Source organism: Schistocerca americana, chromosome 7 (genome assembly GCF_021461395.2).
Source record: "Schistocerca americana isolate TAMUIC-IGC-003095 chromosome 7, iqSchAmer2.1, whole genome shotgun sequence".
Lineage (NCBI taxonomy): Eukaryota > Metazoa > Arthropoda > Insecta > Orthoptera > Acrididae > Schistocerca > Schistocerca americana.
Genome location: NC_060125.1, coordinates 598,486,410 through 598,508,680, shown reverse-complemented (window position 1 = coordinate 598,508,680; position 22,271 = coordinate 598,486,410).

Genomic DNA, 22,271 nt, shown 5'->3' with positions numbered 1-22,271 from the left:
CATTTTTTTGGACCCCTCTGTATAAGCTCAGGATCACTTGCCATAAAGGGCAACAAAACGGGACGTAGGATGTCGTCGACGAACCACTGTCCTGTAAGCTGTTTGGCGGATGGCAGCCAAAGGGGTCCTTCTATTAAATGGAAGGGCAGCCTGGATCATCACTTCTGGTACGCCCCCGCTCTCTGGGGCGTCTGCAAACGCGTCTTTGCTGGTCATGGGGGCTCAGTTCGAAGCTGGACTTATCACTTAAGCTATTTCTGCTTCAGGCAACGAGATTCCAGGTCTGATGGCCCGACACCACTGCACGGGCTTATTGGTGTACGAAGGTCAATGGCAGTCGGCGCAAGGGCCACCGTGAGCTCCGACCCCTTTCTTTGAGTAGCCTGTTGTGGTCACTGAGGTACCAGTTGTACGATGTATCGATGATGATGGCGAATCCGCGGCATAGTCACTGTCCAACTGAGTACAGGGAATGAAATTCGCTAGGACTTTATGCCCTGGAATCGACATGTCCCCTGTTTACCGTCCTTGCCAGCTGCACACTGAAATTGGGCTGTAGCGTAAGTGGCCGCCAGAGTTTATAATTTTGCATTTTCATACGATTAGTGTATGAATATCTATTTCCGGGCGATTTGCATAACTTCTTTACGGAGCGTCGTTCTTTTTATGTCTCACAATTTTCATAGAGGAGGCACTGGCCAAAGGTGCCTTCCATAAAAAGAAGAACCCTCTGTTTATCAAGCACATGAACTCCCAAACTAAGAACAGATCTGTAAAGATCTTTGAATGAAGTGTCCTGACATACGGATGTGAAGTCTGTACGTTTTCAGAGCGAGAGGGAAGTCACCTGAGAGCTGCGAGAATGTGGTTCTGGTGGAGAATTACAAGAACTATTGAGGCGTAGCGCCGTATAACGATCCTGCCTTGGAGGCAGTTCAGTGGGAGATGTGACTCACAGCTGGATAGTGACAGATGGTGACGCGAGACTGGACGCACACGTAGTTTATGTATCAGCCGATAGAGGACAATATTGGATAGGGGGACTGTGATTTTAGTGTCGATTGTGCCCACTAGAGTGCAGTAAAGTAATAGAATGTGTTTCATAAACTGTTCTAGCATTTTCATTAAGTGTTATTATGCCTTTTTGTGTATGTAAAATGTTATAAATGTGTTTTATCAGTATGAGTGATGCGTGAGTGTGGTTTAAGGTTAATATGAAGATAATTGTTTAACGAGTTATGTAGTCTGATTTATTGAGGGAACATTTCGAAAAAGTATGGATATGGACAAAGGGGATCTTTGTAGAATAGTTTTGTAAGGTAAGTTTATGGTAAAGGGAAAGTTAATTCAGGTATAAACAACAATAGTAAATAACTTTATGCATAAACAAAACTTCAGCATATTAGATAATTACGTCGGTAAAAAGTACAGTCGTGAGGTTTACTATTTTGCGATTGGTTATTGATGAAAAGCGCGGACTGACGCGGGAGAGTGTTGTTTCGCTATTGGCTGTTGAGTAAACCGACCAATGGTAAAGCAATATTCTTCGCGCGCCTTTCTCTGATGGTACAGAAGACTTAGAGTATTCTAGAGAGGAGCCGAAGCCTAGCCATGAAATAGATCGGACGTGTGTAGTAGTAGTTCCGATGGAAACGATAAGTTGCCGGATCTAGCAGTGTTTCATACATCAAAAGTGTTGGAAAGTGACGGCACAATTATTCCGATGTGTGTGTAGAAATTTCGGAATTTTTAAGTGAATTTTGTGACGAGAAAACACATATATTCCGCGTAGCGTATTGAGTAGGTCGGTGGCTAAAAACTGTAACTGAATTTGGTACCGACAGACTTAATATTTGGCGAACATTATTGTAGCTATTACGTTTTCGGGAAATGCAACACCATAAACTTGCTAACGTGAGTGAAAGGAGTTGTGAGTGACTGTGTTAAGACTAGCACGGGCTTGGCAGTGATACTTGTTCACCTAAGTTTCAGAATATATTAATTGAGGACAAAATTTCCAACCTTTCATTTCGTGTTTCTCCCGAAACGTAAATCAGTGACTTTAATTGCAGCCTGGTTCAAGTCGAAGTACAGTAGGTTTCACTCGGCTTTCCTACTGATGATCGGCTGAGACAATGTTCACAGGTAGGTGCAGGTGCATCGTAAAGGGACGGAAAAAATGATTCAAATGGCTCTGAGCACTATGGGACTTAACATCTATGGTCATCAGTCCCCTAGAACTTAGAACTACTTAAACCTAACTAACCTAAAGACATCACAAAACACCCAGTCATCACGAGGCAGAGAAAATCCCTGACCCCGCCGGGAATCGAACCCGGGAACCCGGGCGCGGGAAACGAGAACGCTACCGCACGACCACGAGCTGCGGACAAGGGACGGAAAGACCCGCGCCGCCGCACTATCTGGAATGGTAGAGAAACGAAATAGTTCTACAAGAAATAGGAAAGAAGAAAGAACTTCTGACAGCTATAGTCAACGCAAAGAAAAACTCATTGGACACTTAATTAAGCATGATGTTCTTCTATAAAATATTTTCTAAGGCAAGATCGTTGGGGAGAAAACGAAGGGATGACCGAGAACATTCTATGTAAAAAGTATGGTCAGTGAGTTGGGATGATCTTATTCGTGAAGATGAGCAGCAGTACTGAAGAGAAGACTGTGGCTGCAGAGGCTAGGCTTCTGCCGTCGGCACACGGACCGTGCTGTCGAACGTTAACGTTGAGCGTGCGAAGTTCAAAGCTCAGGAACGATGCGACTCGTGCATACGGTACGTGAGCCGCAACGTGGTATATGCGATCGCAACGCACTCCAGCGGCAGTTGAGGGATGTTTCTAGTTCGTAAATAACACTGCTTACTCAACGGGCGCGCGTAAAATTCTCACGTTAGCTCTGTTAAAAAGCATATTTCCTCCGTCGTCCACAAAAAGGAAAGTACCATGTCCAATGAATAAGGACACAGGTTTATAAAAGTACCATTACAAACAGTGCGGTACAAATTTGGAGTACTTCTCCGCATAAGCTACATATTATTTCATCATTCCCACATTTTAGCAAAACCCCAAGGTCAGTCTTGCTTGATCACTGTTCCTAGCCAGTAGCAGAATCTTTGCAACATGTGAAGTACGAAGCGTAAAAGAAAAACGAGCAAAATATCTTTGTACAAGTAGCGCAAGCTGTCCTGGAGATTAAGGCAATCGAACAAAGTGACCCCTCAAAAAAGGTGAACTTATATTTACATAATATCAAATATTATAGTACATACTTACATTAAACTAATAATGAAGTATCAGAAACTAATAAAAACGTGAATGTTAGGAAAAAAATTTGGAAGTTACAAAACGTGAACCGTCGCCGCGACACTCAACAGCGGCCAGTGATGCTAGTCATTACGCTACACCAACAACACCCTCTTCGCCTCTAATCATAATATGCTACCCCTGCTGAAAACCTCACTCGTTCGTATGTTACTAATTGAAACTTAATTATAATAAATTGTACCAAGAACAATGTGTTTTGGGTGGATCTTCAGTGTGTCGCTGCGTTCAAATAGCGTACTCTCATAATACGCAAGTTACAACAATTCTTTTGCCACGAATATGACGTTTCCCATTATTTTATTGGAAGGAATCACAGAGTTAACAACGGGTTTTCCAGTGATTCTCAATTTGCTGGTGCTCAGAAACGGCATATATACAGGGTTATTACAAATGATTGAAGCGATTTCACAGCACTACAATAACTTTATTATTTGAGATATTTTCACAATGCTTTGCACTCAAATACAAAAACTCAAAAAGTTTTTTAAGGCATTCACAAATGTTCGATATGTGCCCATTTAGTGATTCGGCAGACATCAAGCCGATAATCAAGTTCCTCCCACACTCGGCGCAACATGTCCCCATCGATGAGTCCGAAAGCATCGTTGATGCGAGCTCGCAGTTCTGGCACGTTTCTTGGTAGAGGAGGTTTAAACACTGAATCTTTCACATAACCCCACAGAAAGAAATTGCATGGGGTTAAGTCGGGAGAGCGTGGAGGCCATGACATGAATTGCTGATCATGATCTCCACCACGACCGATCCATCGGTTTTCCAATCTCCCGTTTAAGAAATGCCGAACATCATGATGGAACTGCGGTGGAGCACCATCCTGTTGAAAGATGAAGTCGGCGCTGTCGGTCTCCAGTTGTGGCATGAGCCAATTTTCCAGCATGTCTAGATACACGTGTCCTGTAACGTTTTTTTCGCAGAAGAAAAGGGAGCCGTAAACTTTAAACCGTGAGATTTAACAAAACACATTAACTTTTGGTGAATTGCGAATTTGCTGCACGAATGCGTGAGGATTCTCTACCGCCCAGATTCGCACATTGTGTCTGTTCACTTCACCATTAAGAAAAAATGTTGCTTCATCACTGAAAACAAGTTTCGCACTGAACGCATCCTCTTCCATGAGCTGTTGCAACCGCGCCGAAAATTCAAAGCGTTTGACTTTGTCATCGGGTGTCAGGGCTTGTAGCAATTGTAAACGGTAAGGCTTCTGCTTTAGCCTTTTCTGTAAGATTTTCCAAACCGTCGGCTGTAGTACGTTTAGCTCCCTGCTTGCTTTATTCGTCGACTTCCGCGGGCTACGCGTGAAACTTGCCCGCACGCGTTCAACCGTTTCTTCGCTCACAGCAGGCCGACCCGTTGATTTCCCCTTACAGAGGCATCCAGAAGCTTTAAACTGCGCATACCATCGCCGAATGGAGTTAGCAGTTGGTGGATCTTTGTTGAACTTTGTCCTGAAGTGTCGTTGCACTGTTATGACTGACTGATGTGAGTGCATTTCAAGCACGAAATACGCTTTCTCGGCTACTGTCGCCATTTTGTCTCACTGCCCTCTCGAGCGCTCTGGCGGCAGAAACCTGAAGTGCGGCTTCAGCCGAACAAAACTTTATGAGTTTTTCTACGTATCTGTAGTGTGTCGTGACCATATGTCAATGAATGGAGCTACAGTGAATTTATGAAATCGCTTCAATCATTTGTAACAGCCCTGTACATATAGGCTTGAAATGAATGACAATATGGCGCCTCACAACTCTGTACCGAAGGGAGCCGGCGTGCGTGTGACGTTGGTGGCGTTGTACCATCTCATTGGTCAACGCTCAGAATATCTTACATGCCAGATATTGCTCAGCACGTTCGGAAAGACTCCCGAACGTGCTATTCCACGCTATGACGTCACAAACTCGGTACGCTCAACGTTCGGATGCACGGTCCGTGTGCCGACGAATTTAGGCTTTTCAAAGAAGAAGAATAATTGCTTTCATTCGAATTTCAGGAGTAGGATGGAAAGGCAGTGTGGCTGCCGTGTGCGGACGCAAGCTGCAGTTCAGTTCCTGAACAGCTGAAAGCGCTTTTGGCTACGATCAGCTGTCTGCAGGCTCCTGTGTTGCAGTGTTGGAGTGTTACGCTGGCTGAGTGACTAGCGCGCTGCATAGGGAACGTCAAGCGTCGTCTGTTCCGCGCGTGTGCTCCGCTGGACAAGACACCTTGAAGACCGCGCAGCGCGTGGGTGCCACACTCCACTCACGGGGAGTGGTAGGTGCTCACGCGTTTGCGTTGCTCGTGGCTGGAGATACACACTGGGACCGGCCATCTGACCTCGTCCATTCACGCTACGAGTGGTCACGTCAGCAGCGCCAGGGCAGACCAAGCGTGATAATAGTTATCACGAATTCCTACACTACTGGCCATTAAAATTGCTACACCAAGAAGAAATGCAGATGATAAACGGGTATTCATTGGACAAATATATTATACTAGAACTGACATATGATTACATTCTCACGCAATTTGGGTGCATAGATCTTGAGAAATCAGTACCCAGAACAACCACCTCTGGCCGTAATAACGGCCTTGATACGCCTGCGCATTGAGTCAAACAGAGCTTGGGTAGCGTGTACAGGTACAGCTGCCCATGCAGCTTCAACACGATACCACAGTTCATCAAGAGTAGTGACGGGCGTATTGTGACGAGCCAGTTGCTCGGCCACCATTGACCAGACGTTTTCAATTGGTGAGAGATCTGGAGAATATGCTGGCCAGGGCAGCAGTTGAGCATCTTCTGTATCCAGAAAGGCCCGTACAGGACCTGCAACATGCGGTCGTGCATTATCCTCCTGAAATGTAGGGTTTCTTAGGGATCGAATGAAGGGTAGAGCCACGGGTCGTAACACATCTGAAATGTAACATCCACTGTTCAAAGTGCCGTCAGTGCGAACAAGAGGTGACCGAGACGTGTAACCAATGGCACCGTATACTATCACGCCGGGTGATACGCCAGTATGGCGATGACGAATACACGCTTCCAATGTGCGATCACCGCGATGTCGCCAAACACGTATGCGACCATCATGATGCTGTGAACAGAACCTGAATTCATCCGAAAAAACGACGTTTTGCAATTCGTTCACCCAGGTTCGTCGTCGAGTACACCATCGCAGGCGCTCCTGTCTGTGATGCAGCGTCAAGGGTAACCGCAGCTGTGGTCTCCGAGCTGATAGTCCATGCTGCAGCAAACGTCGTCGAACTGTTCGTGCAGATGGTTGTTGTCTTGCAAACGTCCCCATCTGTTGACTCAGCGATCGAGACGTGGCTGCACGATCCGTTACAGCCATGCGGATGAGATGCCTGTCATCTCGACTGCTAGTGATACGAGGCCGTTGGGATCCAGCACGGCGTTCCGTATTACCCTCCTGAACCCACCGATTCCATATTCTGCTGACCGTCATTGGATATCGACCAACGCGAGCAGCAATGTCGCGATACGATAAACCGCAATCGCGGTAGGCTACAATTCGACCTTTATCAAAGTACGCATTTCTCCTCCTTACACGAGGCATCACAACAACGTTTCACCAGGCAAAGCCGGTCAACTGCTGTTTGTGTATGAGAAATCGGTTGGTAACTTTCCTCATGACAGCACGTTGTAGGTGTCGCCACCGGCGCTAACTTTGTGTGAATGCTCTGAAAAGGTAATCATTTGCATATCACAACATCTTCTTCCTGTCGGTTAAATTTCGCGTCTGTAGCACGTTATCTTCGTGGTGTAGCAATTTTAATGGCCAGTAGTGTAGAATCGTCCGTCCTGATGCTGGAGATCGAGCTCATCAAAGCCCTGGATGATCCTAGGTTTAATGTCATTTAACGTTACACAGCACTCTGGTGCGATTTGAACCGTCCTCCCAAACAGCTGGGTGCTGCAAAACATCTGGGGCTATAATGGCATTATATCTCAGAGCATGTCAATCACCGAGTGATGTCGTGAATCCACCTTGAGTGCAATACTAGACTGAAGTAAGAGGGTCAGCTAAAACAGTTAGCCGAATACTACATCTCAACAGCCTTATTCATGCCTATGATCCGTTAAAAGGAGGGTACAGTTATATAAAATTCCCTGAGGATATTAAGAACAACCAAGCTTGTATTAACTTTGAAAATATAAATGATAATACTTGTTTTGTATGGTCAATCCTGGCTTGTGAGAGAAATTACTATTACAAATACCTTTCTGAATGCACAACAGCATACAATGTACCAAAGAATAAAATCCCCTGATGTTAAAATTTTCATGGTCTCAAGTTCCCCCTAAAGATTCAGAACATACCTCCTAAATTTGAAGCACAAAAGCCTGGGATATTGGTCACTTTTACGCCCCAAACAAGAAGAAATGGAAGCCAGGTGCAGTTGATGATGATGATGATGATGATGATGATGATGATGATGACAGCAGCAGAAGTGGGACTAGCAAACTGCAGGCAGACCACTCATTTTTCGAAATATGCAGGTGAGCGTGATCTCCATGTAAACATGCTGCTCTTCTCTGTAGGTGAAACCATGATATGCGGATCAAAGGCATGTCACACCTTCTCGGCCCCTTGATAAGTAAACGTAAGGGTAAAGAGGATTTTTGCTTCATGCCTCTAATACATTTTCGGAAAGTAAGTATTTAAAAAAGGATCTGAAGGACTGTGAATTCAAGAACCAGTACATGTTGATATGCCTTCACAAGAAAACAAGTTAAGTTCCAGAACGCTCACCACCAGGAGCGATGTCCCCAGGAGGTTCGCCGCTCTTTGGAGGGTTTGTGGTTGCCTACCACTGGGCCCCAGCCTTTGTAGCATCTTCTGCCTTCTGTGCTGCTTGTCTGTCCTCTTGCTATTCTTTTTACCCTCACTTGGGGAACATGTTTGGGGTGTTTTTCGGAATGTGGTTCAAAATGGTTTAAATGGCTCTGAGCACTGTGGGACTCAACATCTGAGGTCATCAGTCCCCTAGAACTTAGAACTACCTAAACCTAACTAACCTAAGGACATCACACACATCGATGCCCGAGGCAGGATTCGAACCTGCGACAGTAGCAGTCACGCGGTTCCGGACTGAAGTGCCTAGAACCGCACGGCCACCACGGCCGGCTTCGGAATGTGTTCCGCATTTTCAGTGGCTGACATCAGAACAGTCTCACCCACTGTTTTTCGTTCCTTTTTTCTTTCTTTGTTCACCTTCTCCGAGCCCTCCTCTACTTTGGCGTTTGAAGTTCCTCTTTTTCTTCTTCCTCCCAGTGCGCTCTTGAAGGCCGTCCCATGTGTCTGATGCATAACAGGTGACTGGGTAACGCGCAGTTCCCAGCCCCGGTTCGACAGGTATGGTTCGCACATACACCCTGAAGCAGACCAGGCCGAGACAGGTGTTACCTTGCCAAATTGGCGATTGGTCCCTCTGTCAAGTGTTTGGGAGGCGTGATCTCAGGTGTGAACAATCACCTAAGGTGGGTGGACCCCCCTCTGAGGGGGGGGTGGGGGGCAGTTGGAAGGAACATGCCATGGATGCTGTCAATCATGGGGGATTTTCTCGCAATGAGTCAATCATCATCTTCATAGTCAGTGTCTACCAGCGTTTCTCATTAGTCATTTACCATACAAATTAATTACATTTCGTATCACAGGTATACAGCTGCGTGTAAGAGCTCTTGCTTTACAATGGAACGCCATCACAGGAAGAGCGCAAGTCAGTTATGTAAAAGAATCTCTCGAATTTGTTATTTTATGAGGGTCGACTGACGTCAACTGCAGTAGGACAGAAAAAAAAGAAGAGAGGTAACAAATCACGCCTTTTAAACACTGGATTTATTCTCTAAACTTTGAAACGTCCCCTTAGAAAAATTTCTGAATTACTGTGCTGACAAACCCCTTACGTTATTTTATTTTCAAACAGCTGAGCAGAACTGAACGTACTCACACATTTCGCTCTTTACTTATTCTGATCAACACTAAACTGACACACAATATTTTTAGCGCAACGCAATCTGACTTTCAAAAACCCCTACAAAAGGATGGCCCTGACTAACAATAACCTATATCTTTCATGAATCACTTACCCCACAAAAATATTCGTTACTCGAACTACTGCAATACAGCGAGCGCCAATACTGCCAGCTAAATAAAAGATTCCAACTACTGACGTCAGTAACTACTGATAGGCATAGTTAGCAAATGAAAAATTTTGATAGAGAACAAACAATGTATTTACCTTAATAGTGTTCAAAAGTCATCATATATATATCAGTTAATGATATCCAATATTACAAATTAACTCTTTCTGGTGGACACACGTCCAGATCGTCCGCTCTTAAAATTCTGCCATCTCTCTCCCCACATCCACCACTGCTGGCCGCTCACCTCCAACTGCACAACGCTACACGCTGGTCACATCCAACTGCCCAACACTACAATAGCGAATATTCAACAATGCCAACCAGCCACAGACTGCACACAGCACAGTCAGTGATTTTCATACAGAGCGCTACGTGGCGTTACCAGCATAAAAACCTAAACAGCCTACTTACTACTTCATCACAATTAAAATGAATATTTATTCGTAATTGAGATATAAATGTTTGCTTAACTGAAGCTCAGTGAAGAGCAGTTAGCTCTGAAAAATCTCACATACTGTATTCCACAAATGAATGCACATCTATGTGCTCAGAAGCACTGTACAATAAATGACCGCTTGAGCGAAGCTTACTTGGGACAGACTGTTCTCTTAACAAGTGGTGGAAACCTGTAATTGATAGGAAGACTGCTGTGGAACCATGAATGAGTTTTCAATATCAGTGTAGCTCACAAATGCAAGCTATAACTGAATCCAAGATCCAAATAAGTAAAGACACTGAAAAGCAACACTAGCTGCGGAACTGCTGTCGGCGTGAGCCGCTCAGCGCAAAAGCAGCACTAGCGCTAACAGAGCGACATTTAGCCGATCGATTCAGAGCAAACTGCGCCACAGGCCGCGTCCAGGCGCCCCTCTGTCTCTCTCTCTCTCTCTCTCTCTCTCTCTCTCTCTCTCTGTCAATGCACTCTCTAGGCCTCACGTCACCGCACCGACTCCTCGACTCTCTCGCATCCCTCTCCGCTTCCAGAAAATTATCTCTCGGAGGGAAGGATTCACAACTTTCGCCACAGTGGCGACAAACAACTCCACTCGACATGCCGAGCCGCAGGGTGAGCCTGCCGTAACTTCTCCACTATCGCTTACAGTGCGCCTGTTAACTGGTCACACCCTTCTGACTGGCTGACATCATCCAGACGCGTAGGTGCTGGAACTTTCCCACAACGAACACGGAGCAATGTCTGTGTCGCGTATTTGCAGCGACCGAGAGGAAACGCAGGTTGGTCGCACCAGAGCCGTGCCGGAAACCGGCCAGCGTGCTGCCACGTCACTTCTGCAGCCCAGCAGCCCAGTGAGCCCGCGAGAAGGGGGAATGGGAGCCTTACCTACCTCCTCCGGTATCACCAAGTTTAATCTATCTTTTGCCTTACGCCTCTACACTTTCTTCAACTTCACTTGTATTTTTCCCACCACAAAGTTGTGGTCTGAATTTATGTCTGCTCCCGGTTAAGCTTTGGCATTCTTCAGACAGTTCCTAAAGTTCTTTTTACATCACAATGTATTCCAATTGATAAAATTCTCTGTTCAAATTTGAGGTACATGTATAACGTTTGCTTTTGCGATTTTCAAATAATGTATTATCCTTCATTAGTGAGTTTTCTTTGCACAACTTAATTAGTCGTTCACCTCTCTCATTTCTTATCCTTAATCCTACTTTTCCTATTGTATCTTCTTTTCTTTCTTTATACACCACTGCTCTCCAGTTCCCCGTTATGATAATCCAGGTATTTTCATTTTTCTTTCTCGATAAGTTGCTGAATCCTTTAATAATATTCTTACACCTCCTCATCTCTATGCTGGCTCGTCGGCATGTGTACCTGTCTTTCGAACTACGCTAAGTCGTATCATCTTCAATCTTTCGTCAATATATTGCGTCTTTGTTATCTTATTTTTCAGTTCGTGTCCTAATAAAATGGTTCAAATGGCTCTGAGCACTATGGGACTTAACATCTGAGGTCATCAGTCCCCTAGAACTTAGAACTACCTAAACCTAACTAACCTAAGGACATCACACACATCCATCCCCGAGGCAGGATTCGAACCTGCGACCGTAGCGGTCGCACGGTTCCAGACTGTAGCGCCTAGAACCGCTCGTCCACTCTGGCCGGCTCCTGTCCTAACAGTTCCTGTCCTAACATTATCCACAACTCAGTGCAATGTCCACTAATTCTTTATTAATAAAAAGTCATTGTTGATCTTAAAACATTTACAAATTACTAACACAACTACACCAACAAATTTACAGGCAGAAAAAATATATTAATCTTGTATGCCCCAATACGTCTGATCTACAAAGACTTAGGGTCCTCTGCACATCACTCAAAGTTGTAGGACTATGCATATTTAGTACACCATATTCTGTTTCGGCGAAATAGCTTCCTGTTGGCAGAAACATAAAATTTCGTGTGTGATTATACCAACCGCGTGACCGCTACGGTCGCAGGTTCGAATCCTGCCTCGGGCATGGATGTGTGTGATGTCCTTAGGTTAGTTAGGTTTAAGTAGTTCTAAGATCTAGGGGACTGATGACCTTAGAAGTTAAGTCCTATAGTGCTCAGAGCCATTTTTTTGTGATTATACCCGTCACAAGAATACACGGAAAACCTAAATTTAAATACATTTTACTACATGATTTTTCCCAGACCGGCAAAACTGTTACATCGTTTAATTACCTATATACAATACTGGCCATTAAAATTTCTACGCCACGAAGATGACGTGCTACAGACTCGAAATTTAACCGAAAGGAAGAAGATGCTGTGATGTGCAAATGAATAGCTTTTTAGAGCATTTACACAAAGCTGGCGCTGGTGGCGACACCTACAACGTGCTGACATGAGGAAAGTTTCCCACCAATATCTCATACACAAACACCAGTTGACCGGCTTTGCCTGGTGAAACGTTGTTGTGATGCCTCGTGTAAGGAGGAGAAATGCGTACTTTGATAAAGGTCGAATTGTAGCCTACCGCGATTGCGGTTTATCGTATCGCGACATTGCTGCTCGCGTTGGTCGATATCCAATGACGGTCAGCAGAATATGGAATCGGTGGGTTCACGAGGGTAATACAGAACGCCGTGTTGGTTCCCAACGGCCTCGTATCACTAGCAGTCGAGATGACAGGCATCTCATCCGCATGGCTGTAACGGATCGTGCAGCCACGTCTCGATCCCTGAGTCAACAGATGGGGACGTTTGCAAGACAAAAACCATCTGCACGAACAGTTCGACGACGTTTCCAGCAGCATGGACTATGATCTCGGAGACCATGGCTGCGGTTACCCTTGACGCTGCATCACAGACAGGAGCGCCTGCGATGGTGTACTCAACAACGAACCTGGGTGCACGAATGGCAAAACGTCATTTTTTCGAATGAGTCCCGGTTCACTTTACAGCATCATGATGGTCGCATCCGTGTTTGGCAACATCGCGGTGAACGCACATTGGAAGCGTGTATTCGTCATCGCCATACTGGCGTACCACCCGGCGTGATGGTATGGGGTGGCTCTGGTTACACGTCTCGGTCACCTCTTGACGGCACTTTGAACAGTGGACGTTACATTTCAGACGTGCTACGACCCGTGGCTCTACCCTTCATTCGATCCCTGCAAAACTCTACATTTCAGCAGGATAGTGCACGACCGCATGTTTCAGGTCCTGTACAGGCCTTTCTGGATACATAAAATATTGTACTGCTGCCCTGGCTAGCACATACTCCAGATCTCTCACCAATTGAAAACGTCTGGTCAATGGTGGCCGAGCAACTGGCTCGTCACAATACGCCAGTCACTACTCTTGATGAACTGTGGTATCGTGTTGAAGATGCATGGGCAGCTGTACCTGTACACGCCATCCAAGCTCTGTTTGACTCAATGCCCAGGCGTATCAGGGCCGTTATTACGGCCAGAGGCGGTTGTTCTGGGTACTGATTTCTCAGGATCTACGCACCCAAATTGCGTGAAAATGTAATCACATGTCAGTTCTAGTATAATATATTTGTGCAATGAATACCCGTTTATCATTTGCATTTCTTCGTGGCGTAGCAATTTTAATGGCCAGTGGTGTATTCACATACTATATAATCAACAGTATCCAGACACCCATATAATATGCGAAATTGACCATTAGATGTCACAAGAGGCAGAATTGTGCTGTCAGTAGAGAAGCAGTAACAGAAAAACTCAGTGACTTTAGACGTGGGCTGTTATTGGACATCACCTGAGTAACACATCCATCAGGAACCTTTCAACCCTTCTAAAGTTGTACAGACGGACTGTTGGTGAACTGACTGGGAAGCAGACAGGCAAAGGAACAACCGCAGCTAAGAAAAGGCCATGAACACCTCACTGACTCACAAACAGGGACCGTTGAGCGTTTCGAAGTGTAGATGTAAAAAAATCGAATCAAATCAGGGGAAGGAATAAATCGTGAGTTCCGGAGTGCAATTAGAAAAACTGCTGAGCACAAAGAGTTGGAAATAAAAGGGTAAAATGTCGAGCAGCACCACATAAGCCAAATATTTCTGTAGTCAGTGCTGAACGATGCCTGCGACTCCTGAACTGGTGTGAAGTGCGTCGCCTGTTGACAGTGGATGATTGGAAAAGAATGATTTGGGGTGATGATTCGCACAGTGACCTTTGGCAATCCGATGGAATGGTCTAGATTTGACGGATGCCTGGAGAACCTCACTTTACGTACGTGGGTGTTTTACATAGTTTTGGCATGGTCCCCTTACTGTGCTTAAGAAAACTCTAATTGCGGAAGGACTGGACACATTTTATACCATTCTGTACCTGTGCGCAGTAGAGCAACAGTTCGGAGGCGCACCCCGTCCTAAAGCAGCAACTGCGAGGTAGTGGTATGTGGACAGTAACATTCGTAACACGGACTGGTCTGCCCAGAGTCCCAAACTGGCCCCAGTGGCACACTTTCGGGATGCGTTAAACGTCGACTTCACTCCATACCCTACAGTCCAAATTCATTACCTTCTCTGGTTTCGGCTTCTGAGGAAGAACGGCCCGTCATTCTACCACAGACATTCTTTGAAAACGTTCATTGAAGGTATTCGCAGCAGGGTTCAAGCCGTCAGAGGTGGAGGAGAAAATTAGTGTTTAACGTCCCGCCGACAACGAGGTCATTAGAGAGGGAGCACAAGCTCGGATTAGGGAATGATTGGGAAGGAAATCGGCCGTGCCCTTTCAAAGGAACCATCCCGGCATTTGGTTCAAATGGCTCTGAGCACAATGGGGCTTAACGTCTGAGGTCATCAGTCCCCTAAAACTTAGAACTACTTAAACCTAACTAACCTAAGGACATCCATGCCCGAGGCAGGATTCGAACCTGCGACCGATGCGGTCGCAGGTTCCCAGACTGTAGCGCCTAGAACCGCTCGGCCACAATGACCGGCTCCCGGCATTTGCCTGAAACGATGTAGGGAAATCACGGAGAACCTAAATCAGGACGGCCGGAGACGGGTTTGAACCGTCGTCCTCCCGAATGCGAGTCCAGTGTGCTATCCACTGCGCAAGCCGTCAGAAAGGTGAAAGGTGGGCACGCCTCATTTTAATGTCCGTCAATTGTTGTCTCGATACTTTTGATCAGATAGTGGTAACATTGTCAGAAATTACCATGTACATGTTTTTGCTCACGTACTTTGTGCGTAGCTCATTAGCTCATCACCATTATAATAATCTGTGTGGCATCGTTTTGGACGATTATGGAGGTGAAACATTCCTCCGACTGTGTCAAAAAGAAAACGCACACACACAGAAGCTAGATATAGCGTGTTTATGGTCTCCCACTCTTTCAAAAAAGCACAGAGCGGCGCAGTAGTCGAAAGGTGAGATTTACTCGCGAGTCACCTGGCTCCACTGGCCAGCTGTCCTTCCCAGTCGATCGTATTTCTGCTGGGGTAGAGTTGCTGGTACTTTGTTTCTCGAGGACGGGTTCGATGCTTCGCTATTTGCACAATCGAACGCAGTTTGTGACTGTCAGTGCGACTTGGATTTGTGTGGTCTTCAAAAACGGGCAAGCAGCTTTGGAATGTAGCGTTGATAAATCAGTGCACCGTGAAACTGGAGCGCACAGGAAACTAAGTGTTGGTTATCGTAGCACCGAGACACGGAATTAAGGGGTAACGAGAGGTAGCAAGGAGCCGGGACAAAGTGGAAGCGTTAACTGGAGACTAACTGGCTGCGGGCTCTGGAGAGGCCCTCGGCCTGGAACTGGAGGGCCCTCCAGGAGTAGACGGGGGCCGCGTGCCGTAACTTTCCAGCCTTCTCCACCACTCCAGGCGCCTGCGGGAGCAGCCCCTCCAATGGAGAAACCTGCCGCCCGACTTCCAGTCGCTGAAGAGCGCGGCTCGCTGTGTATTCCGTGTAGAAGACTGTTCGTTGATGCTGCAGTTCTGTAGAGGGAAGTATCGCTTTTGGACTATCCTGTGGAAGTGCAAGAAGACATGGACAGCATTGCCACTTTCTGTAATGAATGACAGATCTATACAAATGTGGATAAATGTAAGATTGTGTCTGTAACAAACAGGACGTGTACTATCTGATTACAAGATTACTGGTGAGCATACACCGAGAAGAAACTTTATTCCTTCAGACAAAAACATTACGAAAGAAAATGAGTGTACGAACGATTCCTAGTGACAGCACGACGGGGCACGACTCAGAACTTTACATCTTTGTTTTGAATAATTATTGAAGTATCAGAAGTTATACAGGGTGGTGGGAAACAGTATGAAAAGCTCGTAAGGGCGTTGCAGGCTAGGTTGTACTGACAGATAACTGTTAAGAAAAAAATTCGGTATTTTGCACCCTTATCGAGTTAATTAGCATTGAAGTTAGCCAATCAGGCCATTGAGCGCGTAAATTCAAGCGACCGCCAGATACGGTGCCGCCAAATGTATTCTTTTTTGGTTTCCTAAAACAGAGCAAGGGAAGGATATCAAAATTGGACGTGGGATGGCAGTAGGTATCGAACCCAAGCCATAGGCTGAGCAGTCTCGTGCGCTCCTATCTACACTATAAAAGCAACTGACGCTAAGGCTGATCGCAAACTGAGACGCGTACTACACGTGTGACGAGACACGTTCCGCACGTGTCACGCTGGTCCTGCGCATGCACATTCTTTGCACGTGCCAGTTCGTGATACGTAGTACTGACAGAATCGAAGCGCGCCCACCCCGTAACCTTTCTCAAACCATTTTACAGAAACTATTCAGTAAGAGCATTTGATTTTTCCATTACATGTAGTGTTATGTGTCAGCTTTGTGTAGACGTGCCCATCATCTCGCTAATGGTCATACTTATTGTGATATACCCATTTGAGTAAGACACTGCGCAAAATTCGAAAAGTTTGCAACGATAAATAGGGGTTGCTCGGATTTTGCATTTGGTGCGTATTATGCCACATGCTGCTGTGTGAAATTTAACTAACATATGGAATTTTTCTTTAGACTTGAGAGGTGGTCTCTGTCTGCCTCCAATCTCGAAAAAAAGGATCGTACGCAGCGCGTTCACTCTCGATCGCATGCCCGCTAGAATGAAATATTCGTAACATTCCTCACAGCTCCTAAACAGGTCGAGGTGTCGAAACGAGATTTTGGCGAATGACAGCGCACAAGGAGAAGAACATTTTCCCAAATTGATAACATACGGAACTTTCTTATATATATCAGAAGTTGTAGTTTTTATTTTTTAATTTTTCGCTCCAGTGACACATTTTTTAAGAGTCGTCGGTAGCTAGTAAAACGAGAATTCCCTAGTAAAAAAAAATAAACATGAAATTTCTTCTCTTATGTTACAGAGAACCGACAAAATGAGATTTTCTCTAAGCTATTGATCTCTCTGCTCGCCAACTGCTTGTTTAATGGGACACTCTGTTTCAGAATTCTGTCGCAATAGCTGATGCGAGGTAAGTTTGTGAAAATTCTATTGTGTTTATGCGGCTGTACTCGTAAATAGTGAGGCTTCTTCGGATGAGAAAAGATTAACAACTCATACAAAAATAAATCGGCAACTCTGTTGCAGTTTTGGTTGAATCCCTATAAGCCATTGTATTTTTACCACTGAATGACTGGAATGGAAACTTACGAAAGGGTTTTATTCCTGTTCATCATCTGATCAATATGAAAATAATGCCGAACTTACCCTACATGCGTAGTGACTAGCACATGCCAGACGTTGGTTGTATTTTAATGTATTGTATGTTAACCGGGGACCTAGAAACGACGGAGAGGCTCCGTCCCCGCCGCGGCCGCAGTGGCCCACAACCCCACGACGACTACCGCAGTCCACTTCACCCCTCCGTCGCCCCACACCGAACCCAGGGTTATTGTGCGGTTCGGCCCCCGGTGGACCTCCCAGGGAACGTCTCACACCAGACGAGTGTAACCCCTATCTTTGCGTGGTAGAGTAATGGTGGTGTACACGTACGTGGAGAACTTGTTTGCGCAGCAGTCAAATGGTTCAAATGGCTCTGAGCACTATGGGACTTAATTTCTGAGGTTATCGGTCCCCTAGACCTCAGAACTAATTATACCTAACTAACCTAAGGACATCACACACATCCATGCCCGAGGCAGGATTCGAACCTGCGACCGTAGCGGTCGCGCAGTTCCAGGCTGTAGCGCCTAGAACCGCTCGGCCACCCTGGCCGGCGCGCAACAATCGCCAACATAGTATAACTGAGGCGGAATGAGGGGAACCAGCTCGCTTTCGCCGAGGCAGGTGGAAAACCGCCTAAAAACCATACACAGACTGGCCGATTCACCGGACCTCGACACACATCCGCCGGGCGGATTCGTGCCGGGGACCAGGCGCTCCTTCCCGCCCGGAAAGCCGTGCGGTAGACCGCACGGCCAACCGGGCGGGCCACACGTTGGTTACTCACCTATGGCTCGTCAAACTGACAAAATGTGATTCGCGAACAGAATAATCGCTACCGAGAAAAATGAAGAATTGATCTATCGCACAACAAGATGGTCAGTGTACTGTCAGTAGCTGAGAATAATGCGTGTGATAGGAATGCGGAAGCTAGCCGGGTGTGCCTTGTGTGGGGAAGAGTTCACGTGTTTCGAAAAAACATTGTCATGAATGTAAGCCTGCGTTGTCAGCAGTACATGCCTTTTCTCTACACTGCACGCCAATTAAAATGTTGTCGTGCAACATAGGCAGCAAGTAGACTTTCTTGTTTCACGGTATAGTATTTAAAATTTCGGTTCACTACCCTCGCTATGAATTGTCTATTCCTTCTTGCAAGTTGAAAAAAAAATGTTCTAATGTGTGTGACTTACTAAGGGACCAAGGTCCCCAGATTTACACACTACTGAAGTTAACTTATGCTAAGAACAGCACACACACCAATGTCAGAGGGGAGGGGCCGAGCAGTCCGTGACATGACGCCCCAAACCGCTCGTCCACTCCGCGTGGCTCTTGTAATTTGAAGACATTGTGGAAGCAGAAGACATAATGCCAGTGGCTGATGGTTCACAAAGAAAAACAATAACGAACTAAAACAACAAAACTATATAGATATAACTGGAAAATATAATGAACTAATGAAAAAAATATGGAGCGCTTAAATGGCGAAAAACGCAACACTACACAGTGACAATAAAATTCAGTATACCGTAAGGCTATATTTTTCGGATTGCCAGTGCTACCACCGCCCATACGCGCCATGCCGAAGTGAGCATATGGCGCCGGCCGTGGTGGCCGTGCGGTTCTAGGCGCTTCAGTCTGGAACCGTGTGACTGCAACGGTCGCAGGTTCGAATCCTGCCTCGGGCATAGATGTGTATGATGTCCTTAGGTTAGTTAGGTTAAAGTAGTTCTAAGGTCTAGGGGACTGATGACCTCAGATATTAAGTCCCATAGCGCTCAGAGCCATCTTTGAGCATATGGCAGGACTGCCTTCCCTCTCCCCGCCTCATCCCTTCCTTAGTACTAGCGTGGCGCGCGGCGCGAGAAACTGTGCCGCAACCGGAACCCCGCGAGACCTGACGCAGACCTGTGTCGCGTCACCGCCGCGTCGCATCCCAGTTTGTGCGGTCGCACTTGAACCTGTTGAGTTACAAAAATGCGACCGGCGTTGCGCCGCGCCACACGAGCTATACGCATCTTAATTTGGGACTGGCGTAATTGTATCTGACGGGCCTCTTGACTTTGTGACCAAAACAGCCTGATTGGCTAACATAAGTCCTAATTAAATCGGAAATGGCGTACGTACCGAATTTTTTTTTAAATTACAAGGGGCGTTCTATAAGTAATGCAACACATTTCCTTCCTGAAAGAAGACTGGTATCATTGAGGATTCCAAGACGCTGTATTATTCCCCTTTCTTTTCGCTACAAAACCATGTTTTTCAACACATCCCTCGTTCAGTACGACGGCCTTTCACCACGGAAGCGGCTGCGTGTCCAAGTGGTACCACTGTTCAAGTCGACGTCGGAGCCAACGTCTTGCCGCATCGATAACATCCCCGTCATCGACGCCGTGCTTCCCGCAGAGTGCATCCTTCACTGGGCCAAATACACTACTGGCCGTTAAAATTGCTACACCACGAAGGTGACGTGCTACAGACGCGAAATTTAACCGACAGGAAGAAGATGTTGTGATATGCAAATGATTAGCTTTTCACAGCATTCACACAAGGTTGGCGCCGGTGGCGACACCTACAACGTGCTGACACGAGTAAAGTTTCCAATCAATTTCTCATACACAAATAGCAGTTGACCGGTGTTGCATGGTGAAACTTTGTTGTGATACCCCGTGTAAGGACGACAAATGTGTACCATCACGTTTCCGACTTTGATAAAGGTCGGATTGTAGCCTATCGCGATTGCGGTATATCGTATCGCGACATTGCTGCTCGCGTTGGTCGAGATCCAATGACTGTTAGCAGAATATGGAATCGGTGGGTTCAGGAGGGTAATACAGAACGCCGTGCTGGATCCCAACTGCCTCGTATCACTAGCAGTCGAGATGACAGGCATCTTATCCGCATGACTGTAACGGATCGTCCAGCCACGTCTCGATCCCTGAGTCAACAGGTGGGGACGTTTGCAAGACGACAACCACCTGCACGAACAGTTCGACGACGTTTGCAGCAGCATGGAGTATCAGCTCGGAGACCGTGGCTGCGGTTGCCCTTAACGCTGTATCACACACAGGAGCGCATGCGATGGTGTACTCAACGACGAACCTAGGTGCACGAATGGCAAAACGTCATTTTTTTCAGATGATTCCAGGTTCTGTTTACAGCATCATGATGGTCGCATCCGTGTTTGGCGACATCGTGGTAAACCCACATTGGAAGCGTGTATTCGTCATCGCCATACTGGCGTATCACCCGACGTGATGATATGGGGTGCCATTGGTTACACGTCTCGGTCACCTCTTGTTCGCAACGACGGCACTTTGAACAGTGGACGTTACATTTCAGACGTATTACGACCCGTGGCTCTACCCTTCATTCTATCCCTGCGAAACCCTACATTTCAGCAGGATAATGCACGACCGCATGTTGCAGGTCCTGTAGGGGCCTTTCTGGATACAGAAAATGTTCTACTGCTCTCTGGTCAGCACATTCTCCAGATCTCCCACCAATTCAAAACGTTGGTCAATGGTGGCCGAGCAACTGTCTCGTCACAATACGCCAGTCACTACTGTTGATGAACTGTGGTATCGTGTTGAAGCTGCGTGGGCAGCTGTACCTGTGTACGCCATCCAAGCTCTGTTTGACTCAATTCCCGGACGTATCAAGGCCGTTATTACGGCCAGAGGTGGTTGTTCTGGGTACTGATATCTCAGGATCTATGCATCCAAACTGCGTGAAAATGTAATGACATGTCAGTTCTAGTATAATATATTTGTCCAATGAATACCCGTTTATCACCTGCGTTTCTTCTTGGTGTAACAATTTTTAATGGCCAGTAGTGTAGATAGAAGACGAAAGATGAGAGGTCCGGGCTGCAGGGAGTACGAGGAGAAGAATGGAATGAAGTTTTCTGAGCTCCTGTAGTGAGGAGGTCTTCCGTTGTCATGGGGAAGGAAATTGCCGTTTGCGTCCCACACACATGATCCTTCGTTTGTTTTTTATGGTATTGTGTTGGTTGGTGAAGAACCCTGAGGGCACAGACCTTCGAGTATCTGAACTGGTGGACATGTGTGTCAGCACTACCAGCAGAGACGTCCAGCTGAGCAGCGCGGTTTGTGACTGCGACCCGTCGAGCACCACGAACGGGAGGCTCCGCGCGTTCCCACATATCTGTAGTCAGATGTGTGTGGCCAGCCGGCGTGAGAGCGGCAGGTTTGCGCGACCTTGCTCGCGATGATGACAAACGCCTCGCCCGAGGACTCACCGCGCTTTCGTTCACTGCTAGGTACCTGTAGACATTCTGCAAACGTCCATGAATATCTGCGATGCTCGGGTTTTCTGCTGAAAGAACGTCAATGATAGCCCTCTGCTTGGAATCGACCTCCATTATAGACGACATTTTGAAGGCTACGTATAGCACCGACACCTATTGGTACTTTATGAAAGTATAGGAGCCGAAATGGAAATGTCGTGTGGCTAGGGCCTCCCGTCGGGTAGGCCGTTCACCTGGTGCAATTCTTTCGAGTTGACCCCACTTCGGCGACTAGCGTGTCGATGAGGATGAAATGACAATGATAAGGACAACACACAGTGACTGAGCGGAGAAAATCTCCGACCCAGCCAGGAATCGAACCCGGGCCGTTAGGTATGACATTCCGT